Here is an 18,932-nt window from a genome sequence, read left to right as displayed (position 1 = left end):
AGCTTATTAGGACAAGTATGCAGAATTGTAACTGCAGTAAGAGACCGTCCAAAATCTGAATGAAGAAGTTTGTCTAGCACTTATTGTTTGCAACTAATTGACGTGAATAATTGGATATTATATCGAATGAGTAAGAAAGACAAGTAAAATTGTCAACAAACCTGGCTTGCAGTAGTAATCTGGGTCAATGTCACTACGACCAACAATCCAAAATGACTAGTTTCTGTTCCGAGGGCCGGAATTTTGAAAACCCTATGAACTTTAGAGGTACTAAAGATTACCGAAATACATCTGAACCATTAAGTGTAGGTAGCACTGAGCACACAACAAACCCTAATGACAGTCCTGCCTAATGAGTAATGAATCAATTAGAAAATGGGTGATGAGGAGTGGCTGCTGAGTGTTGAGGATGTATCTCAGAATAAATCGGGTTGGCTTGGTGGGTGCTGCACGCCTGAGCCCTGAACATACTAGGAAGGTAGGCACGGTGGTGCGCCCGGGCAGCGGTGACACTGTTGGGCGAGCGGCTCCTGGCCTCCTGTTAGTCCGGCGTCTCCTCCTAGAGTCATGCCGTCCGGGGATGGCAAGTCGCCGGCAAGGCAGGCGGCTGGGGGCGAGTAGAGATCGGAAGCACGTAGCAGAACAGAGGGGAATTGGGGCCTGGGACGACCCAAAATCCCAGGGTGGGCCGGCCCACCGTGGGCACCCTGTAGAGATACACACCCGAGCGGTGAACAAGCATTTTCAAAACTAATTTAGGAACATTTAGCTGACCAATTAAACAACTCTGTTTTAATAATATCAGATTCGTATTTGAACATCTAAGCTTATTTAGCTTGATGCGTGGAGCAGTGTTATTATGACACGAAGCACGTATTCTGATCGTATAGTGATCATAAAAGGGGAAACTCTAAGCATATTTTTTTAGCAAAAGAGGGTTTTCCCTCCGATTTCTATTAAAGAAACCACCACGGAACCAACATGATCAAGTAAACCCTAAGCATGATCAACTAAACCGTATTATGGCTGTGCCATGGCAGATTTGAAGCTGCAAACCAGAGAATTGATATTTAGCATCCATTGTTTGCTTCGAACTAAGAACTAAATTCTAAGAGCTGAAAACAAGGTAGAGTAACCAAGTTAAGATCTATTTTCTGGTTGAGATCAAAAAGTTGAGGAGATATGAAGTACCACCTCTCTTGCGGCGCCGTGTAGGCATCGGGGGTGCGATGGCTGTCGGTGGTGTTGAAACAGATCTGCGACGGTAGACGGGTGCATCGGGGGATAAGTCTCGTTGCGGCGAAAGAGAAGGTCGTGTGAGCGGCCCCGACAAAGAGGACGACGGCGCCGATGAAGCGAGAGGACGCGATGCAAGGCTATTGGTCCGTCATCGTGGATGAGAAACGTCCATCTCTAGCAGTGGACGACGCGGTCTAGGTAGGCGCTCCGGCATGGTGGAGGACGGTGGCGATGGATGTGGTGGAGGACGGCGGTGATGGATGGGGTGGCAGACGGAGGCTGGTGTGGGGATGGGGTGTTCTAGCGTGGACGGTGTATGAATGGGAAAATGTAGGGAGAGGTACGGGGAACCACGTTTTTTGGACGCGCCTGTCTGAAATATGGGAAAGTTATGAACTTAGCCCCCGTTTAAAATTTGGACGTCTCGTAGGTTGGGGATAGGAAGGTAATCTCGCATCTCGCAAATATTTGCCAGAGCGATTTCGGGCGAGGAGAGGGTGGTTGGCACCCATGGTTGGTGCCCACGGTGTATGAACGGGGCTGACATGTAGGGCGGTTGTGTCACGTCTGAGTGAAGTTACAAACCTGCCCCTATTGAAAATATTTTCCTACATCAATTTCGGCCGAGTCGAGTTTGTTTTGCCGCCCACCGTGTATGAATGGGGAATGGAGGGAGAAACAGAGGTCTTTCGGACGAGCTTGAATCAAATGTGTTTTGCCGCCCATGTTTGCCGCCCACCATGTCGGAATGGGCTCAGAGGCAGTCGTGTCACGTCTAATTGAAGTTACTAACCTACCCCTATTTAGAGCAGCGGGCTGATGGATTGTCCGTGTAATGGGTAGACAGTAATTTCCATCTCCCAAACACTTGGCTTCGGGCAGCCGACGTGGGAGTGGACATTTTGCAGCTTCTTTCGAATTTTGGGACAATAAGCATCCACATTTACCCTGGCAACTAAATTTGAATCCATTTTGTATTCCTATATGAATCTTTATAAATCGTTATATGTGTTTTTATATATCTTCAAAAGGACGACAAAGATGTATTCCACTGTCATATATGAATATGGTTTACAAATGCCGATACTCAAATTCAGAAACTAGTATCCAGTTTAAGGTGAATTCGAATATTTTGAACACTTCATGTCCAACTCAAATGTCACACGCAGCATAATGTGTACTCCCATTTAGATATGTACATAAGTGATGTATCAAGATTCAAATACCGAGTCAATCAACCAAGAATGTACAGAACTAACAGACATATAAACACTTATAGAGTATATGGATCAATAATATCAACTAACATACTGTCAGGACCCCGACTCAATGCCACATCGATCTAGCATGTAACACCTCATATCACTTTGCGGCCTCACGCACGGTATTCCCACGGGTGTCGCCTTACCTTCGCCCGAGACCGTTTGCGCCTTTTGGCACACGTATATGATAGTGTCGCTAGCATCCATATGATAAGGAGCCCGGGCTGACATGGCTAGTCGTAAACCCGAAGTGGCACAAACTTACAGGGACAGGCATCCATGACCCAGCATCGAACGTGTCGGTCATCAGCGAGTGAATCCAGGCTGTAGCACTGGGCTAGCAGGACTCCAGTGAACCGGGCTGTAGCGGGCTAACAGGACTCCGGTATTCATCGCGTGACATTTCCCCGAAGGGACAGACACAGGAACGAAGAAGGACACATGCCGGCCAGCCTAAGTGTTCCGGAGCAGTAGCAAGCTACCATGGCTCGGTGGAAACACTAGGAGACATTTCCCGGTAAGAGAGGCTACTAAAGATAAACAACTAGATAGTCAGATCCCACACATACCAAGCATTTCAATAACATACACACAATATGCTCGATATGTGCAAACACAACATGGCATCACAACATGACTCTACGACTCAAGTATTTATTCAATAGGCTCCGAGGAGCGAGATATTACAAACATGAGTCTCATGACCCAACATTCAGAGCATACAAATCAAAGCACAAGCGGAAGCTCAACATGTCTGAGTACAGACATCTACAAATGAAAAAGGCTGAGAAGCCTGACTATCTACCTGATCCTGCCGAGGGCACAAGATCGTAGCTGAGGTAACAAGCTAAACGTCGAAGACCACGCGGAACTACTAGCGAGACTGAGGTCTCTCTGCAAAAACATAAAATAGGCAAACGTGAGTACAAATGTACCCAGCAAGACTTACATCAGAACTAACTACATATGCATCATTTTCAACAAGGGGATGGTGGGGTTTAACTGCAGCAAGCCAGCTTTGACTCGGTGGCTATCCTGATCTACTATTGCAAGTAACTCTTTTGAGGTGGCGCACACGAGTCCACATATTCACCAACCAATACACCACTATGGATCCGCTCCCGTCTCCCTACGAGAACGCCATCCATAGCACTCACGATTATCTTGCGTATTTTAGGGTATCCACTTTCACTTGTCTATGAACTGATATAAGCAACCCAGAAGTCCTTTTCCGCAGACACGGCTATTCGAATAGATGATGTTAACCCTGCAGGGGTGTACTTCTTCACACACGCTCTCACCACTTACCGCCGTTTACACGACATGTACTCGGTAACCTTCAAGCGGAAGCCCAACGTGGGTGTCGGCCACGGCCTACCTAAACACTCAAGTCTCTAGTCCAGGTTTATCGCCTATTCGGGTTCTATCCATGAGGAGATCCGGCCGGAGTTTCGCTCACAGCCCCAAACGATGTGAACAGGGTTCCGTGACACCAAACGGGTGCCCGGTATACCCGGCCACGTGCCTACCGCATCACAGCCCACCCCTCCGGTCAGCGCTGCCCACGGCCTCCAGCATACTACAAACACCAGAAACTACTTGCAACTCCTGGACAGAGGACAAGGGTGATTAAGAAGCCGAGAGGGTCCATTGGTTTCGGGCCCAATGCGTGGTAGTAGCTGAATCATGGATCACAAACACAGAACTCAGTTCCTGAGGACGGCTGCAATGAGACAACCCACCATGTACTCCTACATGGCCTCTCACCGCTACCTTTACCAAATCGTGTTCACACACTTAGCTCACACACAGTTGGACATGTTCGCACACCTCTGATTCATCCCCGATGAATCAGACCTGACTCAACTCTAAGCAGTAGCAGGCATGACAAACAAGCATGAATGAGTAGGCACAACAAGGCTCAAACAACTCCTACTCATGCTAGTGGGTTTCATCTATTTACTGTGGCAATGACAGGTCATGCAGAGCATAAAGGGGTTCAGCTACCGCAGCAAGTAACAGTTGAATCGTTGTTGTCCTAATGCAGTAAAAGAGAGAAGAAGCGAGAGAGTGGGATTGTATCGGAATGAACAAGGGGGTTTTGCTTGCCTGGCACTTCTGAAGATGGTATAGTTCTTCATCAGTGTCAACGATCACATCATCGGTACAACGTCTATCGAGGGGGAACAACACCAGCAAACAAAGAAGAAACACGATCAATGCAATGCAACAATATGATGCATGATAATGACATGGCAATATGCTGGTCTTTTGAGCTAATGCACCTAGCTATGATTTAAATGAAGTTGGTTTGAATACATGATTCAAACTCCAACTCCATATATGATTATTTAAATGCCCTTTATATGATTTGTCCTAAACAGTAGTGATAAGTTGTTCTAACATGCATGAAAATGGTACAGATGGATAGATTGAATTTTTCTGATAATTTTTCATATATAAATTATTTAATTTGGAGTTACGGTTGATTTTATATGATTTTTAGAAGTTTGGGGTATTTTCTGAAATTTCCTGAATAATAATAAATCCAGAAAATGATTTATGGCGTCAGCACCACGTCACTGTGACGTCAGCGGAGTCAACTGGGCGCCCCAGATCAAACTTGACCCGTGGGGTCCATTGGTCAGTGAGACAGTGCTGGTTTGTGTGGCTGATGGGTGGGACCACGTCAACAGCCACGTCAGCGGGTCAATGCTGACGCGTGGGTCCATAGATTTTATTAATTGATCTAACTATTTTGGTTAGCCGGTAACCTAATTAAGTGGGTCCCACTGTCAGTGGCTCTAGGGGTTAATTAGCTGGATCATTAACACTAATTAAGCATGCCACATCGGCAGTCGCCGGAGTATCGCCGGCGGTGACCATTCCGCACGGCGGCGCGGCTCGGATTTGAGCTAGGGGCGATGGTTTGGCGCGCGGTTTGGCTCGTTGGAGAGCCCTCACTGGTGCGCATCGAACGGTGGTGGTGGCCATGCCTGTGGTGGCCGGTACTGACGACAGCGAGCTCGTGAACGGCGGCCGGAGTTCGGGTGCGGTCGGGTTCGGCGCTGCTGCTCACAAACGAGGGAGCTGAGGCGCTGGAGGGGCTCTACGGGTCGCGGCAAGCACAACGGGTGCACGCCCGTGACCAAATGGTCACTGGGGTTTCGCCGGCGACGATCCCATGCGGCGGCGGCTGCTGTTAGCAAGGGGGCAGCGGCTACGGCAATCAAACGGAGGCGGGATTAGGGGGAAGATGACCGGGGGCTCACAGCGGTGCCGACGGAACGCTCGGCGAGGTCGGGGACGGTCCGGAGCCGACGAATTTGACGGTGATGGCCGGCGGGTCCGAGGTAGAAGACGAGCCCGGTGAGGTTGTTCGGGGGCTTCTGGAGGGGCGTGGCTCGGTGAGGTGGGTCGAGGACGGAGTGGCGGAGCTTGTGGGCTAGTCGGGGAAGCGAGGGAGGCCCGGTGGCCGTGGTGGCAGTGGACGGCGGCGGCGAGCTCCGCTCGGTGGCTACGTGCGAGAAACAGAGGAGGGGGAAGGAGCAAGGAGAGTGAGAGAGTGTCGGGGGGGTTGCATGGCGTCGCGGGAGGCGACCAGGGCGACGAGGGGGTAGCCAGGCAGGCAGGGAGGAGCTGGCGCGGCTCGCCTGCGCGCCGGGCACACAGCTGCTTCGGGGCGAGGGGAGGAAGACGACGGAGGGGCTGCAGTGGTGGGCTGGGCCGGCCAGCTGCAGTGCTGGGCCGGCTCTACTGCAGGTGAGCACCAGGTAAGTCGGTGGGCTTCTCTCTTTTATTTCTGTTTTTCTATTTATTTGCTCTGTTTTGACTTAGTTTATAAACCAAATCATTTTAATAAATCCTGAAAATAATGGTGGGCATTAACTGAATTATTACAGAGGCCCTCAACTATTTTCAGAATTGTTGGAGCATTTAAAAATATTAATAGTATTTAAATGCCCCAATTCAAATACAATATGGTTTTTTCAAAAATCCAAAAATGTCTTGGAAAAATAGCCATCATCTCTGGATATGGTTTTCACCCTTTTCCATTAATCATGAACATTTTTGCAAACCAATTTGGGTTCTTTGAAAATATTTTGAAGTTGAACCTATTTGCATTGCTTTGGTGCTAGGGCTTGGTCATCCCCATTTCAAATTTCATGAACTTTAAACATGATGCACACATGGAAGCAAGCATAGGTCAGGCCAGAACTAGGGATGTGACAACTCACCCCACTAAACAAGAATCTCGACCCGAGATTTAAGATGTGAGGTAAGAAGACAGAGGGGACACGAAGCTAGCACAATCTTCACGATCCAGGTTGCACTTCATAAGAACCTTGATTCGATCATCATCTTGTCTCGACGTCTTGCTCTGGGAACTCCAACCAACATGACAACGAGAGGAGAAGGGAACTCTAGAAGGATCAATCTTCTCGAAGGTCAAACAACTCAGGATTAACTCTCAGAATGAGACGTAGCAACATCTCTCGAGCTGAAAGACGAAGCACACCTCTAGAGGGATGGAGTGGAACAGATGATGAGGGTTCACTAGGTAGACAACAATTTCACACTTAAAAGGGTGGTAAACGATTGTCAACGTAGCAAGGAGTTGAGTTGCCATGATACCACAACGAGACACCTTAGGAACCGTGACTCGTAGATATATCCCCTTAAGTGGCAAAAACAATTACCTTTGATTCAGAGATCATTGAAACTCTTTAAACCAACCTAAGGCAATTCTCGACCGATCGTTTGGAGGGGGTCGGTAGAATGGCATACTCGGACTTGGATGATGTGGATTACCTTGTTGAAGACAACGTAATGGATGAATTTGCTTACCACCGGGAATGGAAGAGACCCATGGTAGAATGGCACATTGGCGGTGCAAGCTGGGAATAAAATGCAAATGCTGGGAATGATTCTGGTAACTGGGGAAGAACCCAACAATAGAGAGTGAATCCACTGCTTGAGAAGTTATAGCATAACCGAGGAAGTTGAGAGCAAACCTAGTTAGTGCCGATGGTAACACCTAACGCTTGTGCGTGCTCTCAAGAACTTGAGCGTTTCCATAATCATCAAGGTTTTACCAATATCCGTGTCAAGGATTCTGGCAACACAACTTACTACCATGATGAATACCGGTGGAGGATGCAGATGCAAAGGAAGATAACACTTTCTCAGATTTCACCTTAACGAGGCCAAGGGGACGAAATCTGGATGATCGACCGAGAGACATTTAGCACTCCGCTTCTAATGTTCTCCTTGATGTGCTAGCGTAATCCACCCATAGATATGGTTTGATATCTAGAACATCAAGTAAAAGGTCGGACTTCGGGATCTCGAAAATCCATAGGGGCAACTAGGGAGTAAATCCTACGAAATCCCTATGGGGAGGTGGCCAACTTCTTCAATCAAGATACTACAATTATAGGTCTTCCGGCTGGGTGTGTTGGCCAGGACATCCACTTTACCGGTTATCGAGGGACCAGTATTATAGTTCTTGGGAAATGTTCCAACCATAATATCTGCCTGAGATTCAGATCTGGTTGGTGTCAGGATATTCCAGACTCATCGAGTCTAGGAAGAAAAATGAAAGTTTGCAACACAAATCGACGAGATGACGTTGCAAGATTCTCGGGAAATGAATTACGATAGCAAGCTCCAAAACATGAGCTGGTTCTTCTACAACATGTGAACATGTTGTCCAAGACAAGCATGACCACAAAGTAGTCTTATAATAAAACACTACCGAGTTCAGGAGGGGGAACCATCAGCGAGGATATCGAAGTTTTGTACAAATCCGTCTGGTACCTTCGGGACTAGCACTTAGAACTTATTAACCTTGAACAAATAAATCAGTGGCTTGGTGTGCTAGGGACACATATAGAATAGAGGTTGCAAGTCTCCGAACCACAGAATACTTCGCACGTATGCATGACTGATTTGGGATGATTCCAAAGGAAACAACATTGACTTTCTTGAATCCACGGCGGCAACTTGCATCAAATGCACATGAACTGGAGGAAGTCACTTCTTACATCCGAACATATGCTTCATGAACTAGCATGAAGAAATGCTTTCAAAAGTTTCCAACACTAGCTTAATGTTCAACAAAATCATGGAGGAGATAAGGATGTTGTCAATGGGCTCAACAACAATTCATCCGGGATTCCTTTTAAAGGAATTCCATAGTTAAGTGAACAAGTGATAGCATTGGTCAGACCCAAAAGATATAATGGTGTATGCTCGAGGGATCAACCATGAGTAAGACAACATTACGAATATCGTTGGTTCTGACTTGATTTGAGGATAGCCCACACCCAAATCAAAGGTTGGACAAGATGATATGTCCATTAACTGATCACGAGGGTCAATCGATGAAATATCAACTTTCTTCAACACATACAAGACATCCCTTATAATGAACTATATCGGACAAGCTTCTATCTTCCAACTCTCCAAGTTGATGCATAGCTTAACCAACTAGCTCAGGGGTATCCAATACAGATTCTTGGAGAAAGGGTGGTTTACAGGATAAACCAACTTGATCACGAGCTGAACATAACAGTCAGGTGACAACCTGGTGATACTTTCGAGAAGATATTCGGAAAATCATGAACCACCGATATGTTACTAAGATCGAGAACAATCTTGCTTTTCAGGGCAAGACGATATGATCAAATGAGCGAGGACTTGACAAAATCCTAACTCATCAATCAAAATGTGCACCAGGAAGATGGACAAGGTAGCACGATCAATCTTAGAATGATGATTCAAGAACCAACACGTTAAGAATGAGGTTATTGTCCATTTAACTACCAAGCAACAAGGTTGCTAGGAGTATTGATTTCACACATCACGATTCACTTGTCGACAATCCGGTTATAACAACATGGGAACCGAGAAATGAATAATGATGGAGAGAAGTATCACTGCACCAAGAATTCATAGGATGGTGTGCAATTCCCATGACAATCTTAATATAAAGATGGTAACACTCCAGGGTGGAACAGAAAAAAAACTGGATTAGTGTTTTGATCTGCGGAGTACAACTGCTAAGACCCAACCCTGGATATGGATGAGGTACTGGAGTTTGTTTCTCCTAGTCATTCTGGAATAGAATGGCTTGACGGACCACAAGAGTAATAGGTATCGATGAACGAATGCACGCATACTCTTGACTATCAAATGATAGACAGGGGTCAGAATACAACTAAGAGGGACAACTCAAAGAACATATAATTTTCTGAGTTATGGATGCATAGATTTGTATGTCGAGCGAGATCAACATTTCTTCCAGATAACCCATGCAGAAAGGTTGAGCTGGCAGAGTCACAATATAGCATGGAGAACTCATCGAGAGCACTCTTGTTGTCATCTTTTGGTTCAGAAGAACTCCTGCCAAGAATGGTTCATGGTAATTGGAAGAAGGATGTACCACGAACCTCGAGGACTATCACAAAGGTTACTAATATCCTAAAGGAACTAGCAAACACTATCAACATGAAGTAAGTAGAGTGATCTCGGGTTCAAGAACCCCGCAATGGAATACCTACTAACTAATAACATCACGGGATGCTTTCGAGAATGATGGCCAGATTCATCACACGGGGAACACAAAACATGGCTAAATTACTAGGTGATACTCTAGACACCTAGGGTCATAGTAATAACTCCGACATATATGTTAAGGCAACAGAGTACCTCAACTCACCGATTAGTGTGGGTAATCTGGCCCAAAGGAACATCGGAACGGGAGGAAGGGATTTTGCAAATGCTTCAGACTATTTAGAAACCTGGGATCACTCGGACAACATAACGGCTATAAATGCTCAAAAAGTTTGGAGACATACTACAGAAATGGTGGCATAGCCACTCAGAAGCATAATATCAAGGTTTCGAGATCAACAATTAACATACGGAAGTAATAGGAACTGAAACTAGGCTTAAGTCCATCAATTCTATAAGTCTACGGATTAGTAACACGTGATCCTGATGGAAAGAAGAGATAGCCTAGTTCTTAATCCCCGTAGAAGAGAAGATGATGACTCAGATCAGAAGGCCATGAGGTATAAGGAGTAAAAAAAGAGCCTTACGTTCCATCCCACAATCAATTCCCCTACATATAGCTAAAGCATTTCTAGACTCAACTTCGACCAGTTTGGCTTGGTAATCCTACAGGCAGTCAAGCTCTGATACCAAAGCTGTCAGGACCCCGACTCAATGCCACATCGATCTAGCATGTAACACCTCATATCGCTTTGCGGCCTCACGCACGGTATTCCCACGGGTGTCGCCTTACCTTTGCCCGGGACCGTTTGCGCCTTTTGGCACACGTATATGATAGTGTCGCTAGCATCCATATGATAAGGAGCCCGGGCTGACATGGCTAGTCGTAAACCCAAAGTGGCACAAACTTACAGGGACAGGCATCCATGACCCAGCATCGAATGTGTCGGTCATCAGCGAGTGAATCCAGGCTGTAGCACTGGGCTAGCAGGACTCCGGTGAACCGGGCTGTAGCGGGCTAACAGGACTCCGGTATTCATCGCGTGACATTTCCCCGAAGGGACAGACACAGGAACGAAGAAGGACACATGCCGGCCAGCCTAAGTGTTCCGGAGCAGTAGCAAGCTACCATGGCTCAGTGGAAACACTAGGAGACATTTCCCGGTAAGAGAGGCTACTAAAGATAAACAACTAGATAGTCAGATCCCACACATACCAAGCATTTCAATAACATACACACAATATGCTCGATATGTGCAAACACAACATGGCATCACAACATGACTCTATGACTCAAGTATTTATTCAATAGGCTCCGAGGAGTGAGATATTACAAACATGAGTCTCATGACCCAACATTCAGAGCATACAAATCAAAGCACAAGCGGAAGCTCAACATGTCTGAGTACAGACATCTACAAATGAAAAAGGCTGAGAAGCCTGACTATCTACCAGATCCTGCCGAGGGCACAAGATCGTAGCTGAGTAACAAGCTAAACATCGAAGACCACGCAGAACTACTAGCGAGACTGAGGTCTCTCTGCAAAAACATAAAATAGGCAAACGTGAGTACAAATGTACGCAGCAAGACTTACATCAGAACTAACTACATATGCATCATTTCAACAAGGGGATGGTGGGGTTTAACTGCAGCAAGCCAGCTTTGACTCGGTGGCTATCCTGAACTACGACTGCAAGTAACTCTTTTGAGGTGGCGCACACGAGTCCACATATTCACCAACCAATACACCACTATGGATCCGCTCCCGTCTCCCTACGAGAACGCCATCCATAGCACTGCGTATTTTAGGGTATCCACTTTCACTTGTCTATGAACTGATATAAGCAACCCAGAAGTCCTTTTCCGCGGACACGGCTATTCGAATAGATGATGTTAACCCTGCAGGGGTGTACTTCTTCACACACGCTCTCACCACTTACCGCCGTTTACACGACATGTACTCGGCAACCTTCAAGCGGAAGCCCAACGTGGGTGTCGGCCACGGCCTACCTAAACACTCAAGTCTCTAGTCCAGGTTTATCGCCTATTCAGGTTCCATCCATGAGGAGATCCGGCCGGAGTTTCGCTCACAGCCCCAAACGATGTGAACAGGGTTCCGTGACACCAAACGGGCGCCCGGTATACCCGGCCACGTGCCTACCGCATCACAGCCCACCCCTTCGATCAGCGCTGCCCACGGCCTCCAGCATACTACAAACACCAGAAACTACTTGCAACTCCTGGACAGAGGACAAGGGTGATTAAGAAGCCGAGAGGGTCCATTGGTTTCGGGCCCAATGCGTGGTAGTAGCTGAATCATGGATCACAAACACAGAACTCAGTTCCTGAGGACGGCTGCAATGAGACAACCCACCATGTACTCCTACATGGCCTCTCACCGCTACCTTTACCAAATCGTGTTCACACACTTAGCTCACACACAGTAGGACATGTTCGCACACCTCTGATTCATCCCCGATGAATCAGACCTGACTCAACTCTAAGCAGTAGCAGGCATGACAAACAAGCATGAATGAGTAGGCACAACAGGGCTCAAACAACTCCTACTCATGCTAGTGGGTTTCATCTATTTACTGTGGCAATGACAGGTCATGCAGAGGATAAAGGGGTTCAGCTACCGCAGCAAGTAACAGTTGAATCGTTGTTGTCCTAATGCAGTAAAAGAGAGCAGAAGCGAGAGAGTGGGATTGTATCGGAATGAACAAGGGGGTTTTGCTTGCCTGGCACTTCTGAAGATAGTATAGTTCTTCATCAGTGTCAACGATCACATCATCGGTACAACGTCTATCGAGGGGGAACAACACCAGCAAACAAAGAAGAAACACGATCAATGCAATGCAACAATATGATGCATGATAATGACATGGCAATATGCTGGTCTTTTGAGCTAATGCACCTAGCTATGATTTAAATGAAGTTGGTTTGAATACATGATTCAAACTCCAACTCCATATATGATTATTTAAATGCCCTTTATATGATTTGTCCTAAACAGTAGTGATAAGTTGTTCTAACATGCATGAAAATGGTACAGATGGATAGATTGAATTTTTTTGATAATTTTTCATATATAAATTATTTAATTTGGAGTTACGGTTGATTTTATATGATTTTTAGAAGTTTGGGGTATTTTCTGAAATTTCCTGAATAATAATAAATCCAGAAAATGATTTATGGCGTCAGCACCACGTCACTGTGACGTCAGCGGAGTCAATTGGGCGCCCCAGGTCAACCCTGACCCGTGGGGTCCATTGGTCAGTGAGACAGTGCTGGTTTGTGTGGCTGACGGGTGGGACCAGGTCAACGGCCACGTCAGCGGGTCAATGCTGACGCGTGGGTCCATAGATTTTATTAATTGATCTAACTATTTTGGTTAGCCGGTAACCTAATTAAGTGGGTCCCACTGTCAGTGGCTCTAGGGGTTAATTAGCTGGATCATTAACACTAATAAAGCATGCCACATCGGCAGTCGCCGGAGTATCGCCGGTGGTGACCATTCCGCACGGCGGCGCGGCTCGGATATGAGCTAGGGGCGATGGTTTGGCGCGCGGTTTGGCTCGTTGGAGAGCCCTCACTGGTGTGCATCGAACGGTGGTGGTGGCCGTGCCTGTGGTGGCCGGTACCGACGACGGCGAGCTCGTGAACGGCGGTCGGAGTTCGGGTGCGGTCGGGTTCGGCGCTGCTGCTCACAAACGAGGGAGCTGAGGCACTGGAGGGGCTCTACGGGTCGCGGAAAGCACAACGGGTGCACGCCCGTGACCAAATGGTCACCGGGGTTTCGCCGGCGACGATCCCATGCGGCAGCGGCTGCTGTTAGCAAGGGGACAGCGGCTACGGCAATCAAACGGAGGCGGGATTAGGGGGAAGATGACTGGGGGCTCACAGCGGTGCCGACGGAACGCTCGGCGAGGTCGGGGACGGTCCGGAGCCGACGAATTTGACGGTGATGGACGACGGGTCCGAGGTAGAAGACGAGCCCAGTGAGGTCGTTCGGGGGCTTCTGGAGGGGCGTGGCTCGGTGAGGTTGGTCGAGGACGGAGTGGCGGAGCTTGTGGGCTAGTCGGGGAAGCGAGGGAGGCCCGGTGGCCGTGGTGGCAGTGGACGGCGGCGACGAGCTCCGCTCGGTGGCTACGTGCGAGAAACAGAGGAGGGGGGAAGGAGCGAGGAGAGTGAGAGAGGGTCGGGGGGGTTGCGTGGCGTCGCGGGAGGCGACCAGGGCGACGAGGGGGTAGCCAGGCAGGCAGGGAGGAGCTGGCGCGGCTCGCCTGCGCGCCGGGCACGCAGCTGCTTCGGGGCGAGGGGAGGAAGACGACGGAGGGGCTGCAGTGGTGGGCTGGGCCGGCCAGCTGCAATGCTGGGCCGGCTCTGCTGCAGGTGAGCGCCAGGTAAGTGGCTGGGCTTTTCTCTTTTATTTCTGTTTTTCTATTTATTTGCTCTGTTTTGACTTAGTTTATAAACCAAAAAAATTTAATAAATCCTGAAAATAATTGTGGGCATTAACTGAATTATTACAGAGGCCCTCAACTATTTTCAGAATTGTTGGAGCATTTAAAAATATTAACAGTATTTAAATGCCCTAATTCAAATACAATATGGTTTATTCAAAAATCCAAAAATGTCTTGGAAAAATATCCATCATCTCTGGATATGGTTTTCACCCTTTTCCATTAATCATGAACATTTTTGCAAACCAATTTGGGTTCTTTGAAAATATTTTGAAGTTGAACCTATTTGCATTGCTTTGGTGCTAGGGCTTGGTCATCCCCATTTCAAATTTCATGAACTTTAAACATGATGCACACATGGAAGCAAGCATAGGTCAGGCCAGAACTAGGGATGTGACACATACATAAGCCAGGCCGCTGTACATTTTTTTGGCTACAACAACATCTTTTTTAGCCAGCATCTCGGCCCTTTCCGATGCGTGCCACTTATGGTCCATCTATACTACTACTATTGCTGAATGCACATTCAGCCCGATTGGCATATTTGTAGGTCTGGCACAGCAATCCAAATGAAATGTCTCCGAGTCTTATCAATTAATACAGACTTGTGCTCAAATAAAATTACAAACCAAAAAACAAAACAAAAACTATTACATGATCTCTAAAACAAACGGTTTGATTGATTACATGAACAGACAACACAAAGGTTATTCAACTATGGAAAGAACATTTCACCTATGATTTACCAAGTAGGAACTTAATTTCCTTTTTTCCTTCAGGACCTTAACAATCTGGTCAGTCTCAGCTTGCTTCATTTTGAAATCCACCAAATATTTAATGGTTGTCTTGAGTACTGCTTGTGATTGTGCTGTTTGCTTCCTCAACATGTCAACTTCATCTCTAAGTGCAAAAGTAGAATCTCTTTCTACCACTAGTTTAGCCTCTAGAGCATCAGCAGTTGGAAATTCATAATGCATGATTGGGACAGTGCCACTGCTGTGGGATGATGCAACGTCCATGGGGACCTCGCTCTTTGATCTTGGGCTAACCTGTTTTGCCATTAAAGTTCCGATTGGCTTCAGAAAAGTTGAAGTTAGCAAAACATCTCAACTGGGAGTTATAACAGCAAACCAGTTAAACAAACAAGGAATTAAAGAGTTTCAATTGGATGCTGAAAAGTACTCCCTCCGTCCCATAATGTAAGACGTTTTTAACACTATGCTAGTGTCAAAAAACGTCCTATATTATGGGACGGAGCGAGTAGTTATTAACATCATTGTAACCTGCTATTGCAGCAACAAAGCAGTTAAACAAACAAGTAGATATTTAAGTTAAGGCAAACAGGTAATTCTTAACAGTAAGTATCAAACACGTAGATAGGCGCAGTCTACAATATGATTAACAGGTTGTGCCATTATGTAATCAGTAGCAAACTAAATTAAGCCAAGCAACGTAATTGAACAATTTTGCAATAAGGAGCTAACTAAGATTCCGAGAAGCAGGTAACTGAACTTACGGTAGTTCTTTGTACAGACACACTGCAACTTCTTTTTCGCTTACAAGGTTGTACAAAGGAGTCCATGGCATCAATTGCTTGGATACGCAGTCCCAATACTTCTTTCTTCCCACACTACATGTATAAGTCGAATGGTTAATATGGTAAGATGGTGCGTCCTTGATATGTTATATGAGGATGTGTAGTCAGACTAGTTGTAGCCAAACACATCACACTGGCTTTTACTGTATATTTCATGCGATTACTTTTGGCATATCGAGATCTAAGCAATCTACAATAGGATGAAAAGACTGGCATCCTTCACATTATTGGCGAACTCGGTTCATAGAAACAAGCAATTCAATCATTCTGTGGGTAAATCAAAAGCGCCACTGGAATATTTTTCACTATCCAATCATACACGCAAAAAGGGGCGATGCCACCATAGGGGCTGGTATGGGCGGCCACCTCAGGTGGCTAGAAAGTGTGCACCTAGTTTGAGTCATCCAGGTTGGCCCACGCTAGTTTTGTTTGTCCGAACGCACGAGCAGGCAATGTAAAAAATGAAAAAAATGTTTCAATTTGGATGGGACAATAACGTAAGTGCAAGGCAGGCCCTATAGCAAGCTCGCGGACCAAATGACCGCCTCTCATATCAATCGACAGCAGGAAAAATCCCAATTCATTTGCTCCAGCCTTCAGTCTGGTTCGCTCCTAACCTAGCCGCCGCTGGACAGACCGACACAGCACTTCCTCGCACCCTCGTTGGAGGGCGGTCGCCGGGCTTCAAGCGAACGGAAGGACAAGAAGGCGAATCGGTATGAGGTTTCAGTGATCACTTTACGGTATTCTTTAAGCTTTCTTGGTCACCGGACAGAGTGAGAACTGCTCACCTTGCTTTCTTTCCCTAGCACACACTTAGTAGATAGTAGGCACAGGTCCGCTAAGAGCTCACCGAACTTGACTTGTAGAGTGAGACCTGTGCTCGATATGGTTCCGTATCACCGTGGAACAACTGCAGCGTCCGGATCTGATCTATCTGAAGATCCAACCCTGGGTTTAGCCTGCGTGGGAGGCAGCGGCGGCAACACGGGCATGGCATCGAGCTTGCGCAAACGGACAGTCGCAGCTTGGAAGAGTAGCATGCGCAACGAGCAGGTACATCACATCCCTGATTATATCTAATTCAACTCTTCAATTTCTGGCCAATAGTTAGACCTGACGGTGTTGTAAAACTGCTTGTATGTAGGGAATCTATGAGAAAATGAAACCAATTTCTACTTATTTTATAACTCCCCCAATCAATACTGAACTGACTGAATCTGATGTATCTAATCAAGTTTCCGGTGCAAACATACAAGCTCATGTTGTTCTTGAGCCTGAAGTGTCTAATGAACAGACTGCTAATGAAGGATTTGATGCAAACATTTTACATGCTCCTGGTGATGAACATATAGTGCTTAATGAGGGATCTAATGCAAGCATTTTGCAAGCTCATTGAAGGATTTAGTGTCTAATGATGATCTACTATGTTGAGAGAGACAAAAATTTGCAGGCATTGATGACAAGCAAATTATAGTACATTTTCATAGCTTGAGGAAACGTCGAGGCCATCTACCAGAAAGTCCCCGTATCATGACAACATAGCATAAATACTTTTCTAATCTGTTGTTTGAAACTATTGGCATACTTGTGCAGGATAGATATATTGATATGCAGTTTGCGCACTGGTTATATGTGCAATTACACTTCGATATTTTCAGCCAGAGAACGAATAATTCAGGCAGGTACAGACCATGTTTGTAGTCCTTTACACCATGTTGCATTTTGTGTTTTTTGGTGCTTGCATCATTTATTGTTTATAATCTGAACTACTTTGGATCATTAGCTGGTTTTCAAAGTGCATGTAGCTTCACATTTCTCAAGTTATGTTGATTTCCGGAGTGCAAATGCCTTCGTATTTTTTAAGTTAAATGTTCGCCCCTGGTAACTTGAATTCGTGGATCAGCCACTACACACAAATCATACACGAATGCCAGTACGAATTAAATGAAATACAGGGACTTACGCTAGCTCGTTGTACAGGCTCGCTGCAGCTCTGCTTGCGCTTGGGATGTTCCATGTACAAGTCCATGTTACCACTTGCTTGGATGTGCAGGCCTTGTGCTCCTTGCATCCCCCTCTGCATTTTTGACACGGCGAATGGTTGATCAAATAAGAGGAATCTACCTTGATGTTGTACCGGAGGACAGATACTTACAAGGTTATACGGGTGTGCATGATGTGTACCAGATCCCGTAGCCCCATCATGCTTCGCTAAAAAATGGATTTGCTTGTTTCAGATGATATCTCCAAAAGAAATAAGAATTAAAGTCAGAGTTGCATAGGCGTGTAAGCTAAGAGAGCAGTGAAAGGATATCCAAACATCGTTGGAATAGTGCACAAGGGAGTGATGTGTGGATACCTAGTTCGGGCCGGCGTTTGGGCATGCTCGCCTAGCTAGAGTGCGGGTCACTTCAGAGCCATTGAGGGTGATGCGCTAGCGTTGGCTGGCCGCGCACGGATGCAGATCTTGAGTGGCAGTGGAGCGCTACGATGCGGTGGACGAGACCATTGGTGAAGCCCCAACGACCTCGGGGGGCGGAGGTGCGACGTTGTGCTCGGTGAAGTAGCCCCGGTGAGCTGGGAGACGGCGTCGGTGAAGCGCACCTGATGCGGTGGAACTCGGTGTCTGTGCGGCACGTCGGTTGCCGCGGCCGACGTTGTCGGTGGACCACCCGGTGCGGCGGACGAGGGCGTAGATGAGGTAGCTCCGGTGCGGTGGTGAAGCGCGACCGTCGTCTTCGTCGTCGTAGTCCGGCACAGAGGTGGGGAACGGTGGGGAAAGAGACGAGACGAGGGGCGATTCGAGGGATGGCGGCGAATTAGGGATTTGAGCAATCTGGGCGCGG

This window comes from Triticum aestivum, chromosome 7B, assembly GCF_018294505.1.
Source record: "Triticum aestivum cultivar Chinese Spring chromosome 7B, IWGSC CS RefSeq v2.1, whole genome shotgun sequence".
Taxonomy (NCBI): domain Eukaryota; kingdom Viridiplantae; phylum Streptophyta; class Magnoliopsida; order Poales; family Poaceae; genus Triticum; species Triticum aestivum.
Note: the sequence above shows the minus strand (reverse complement) of the source record.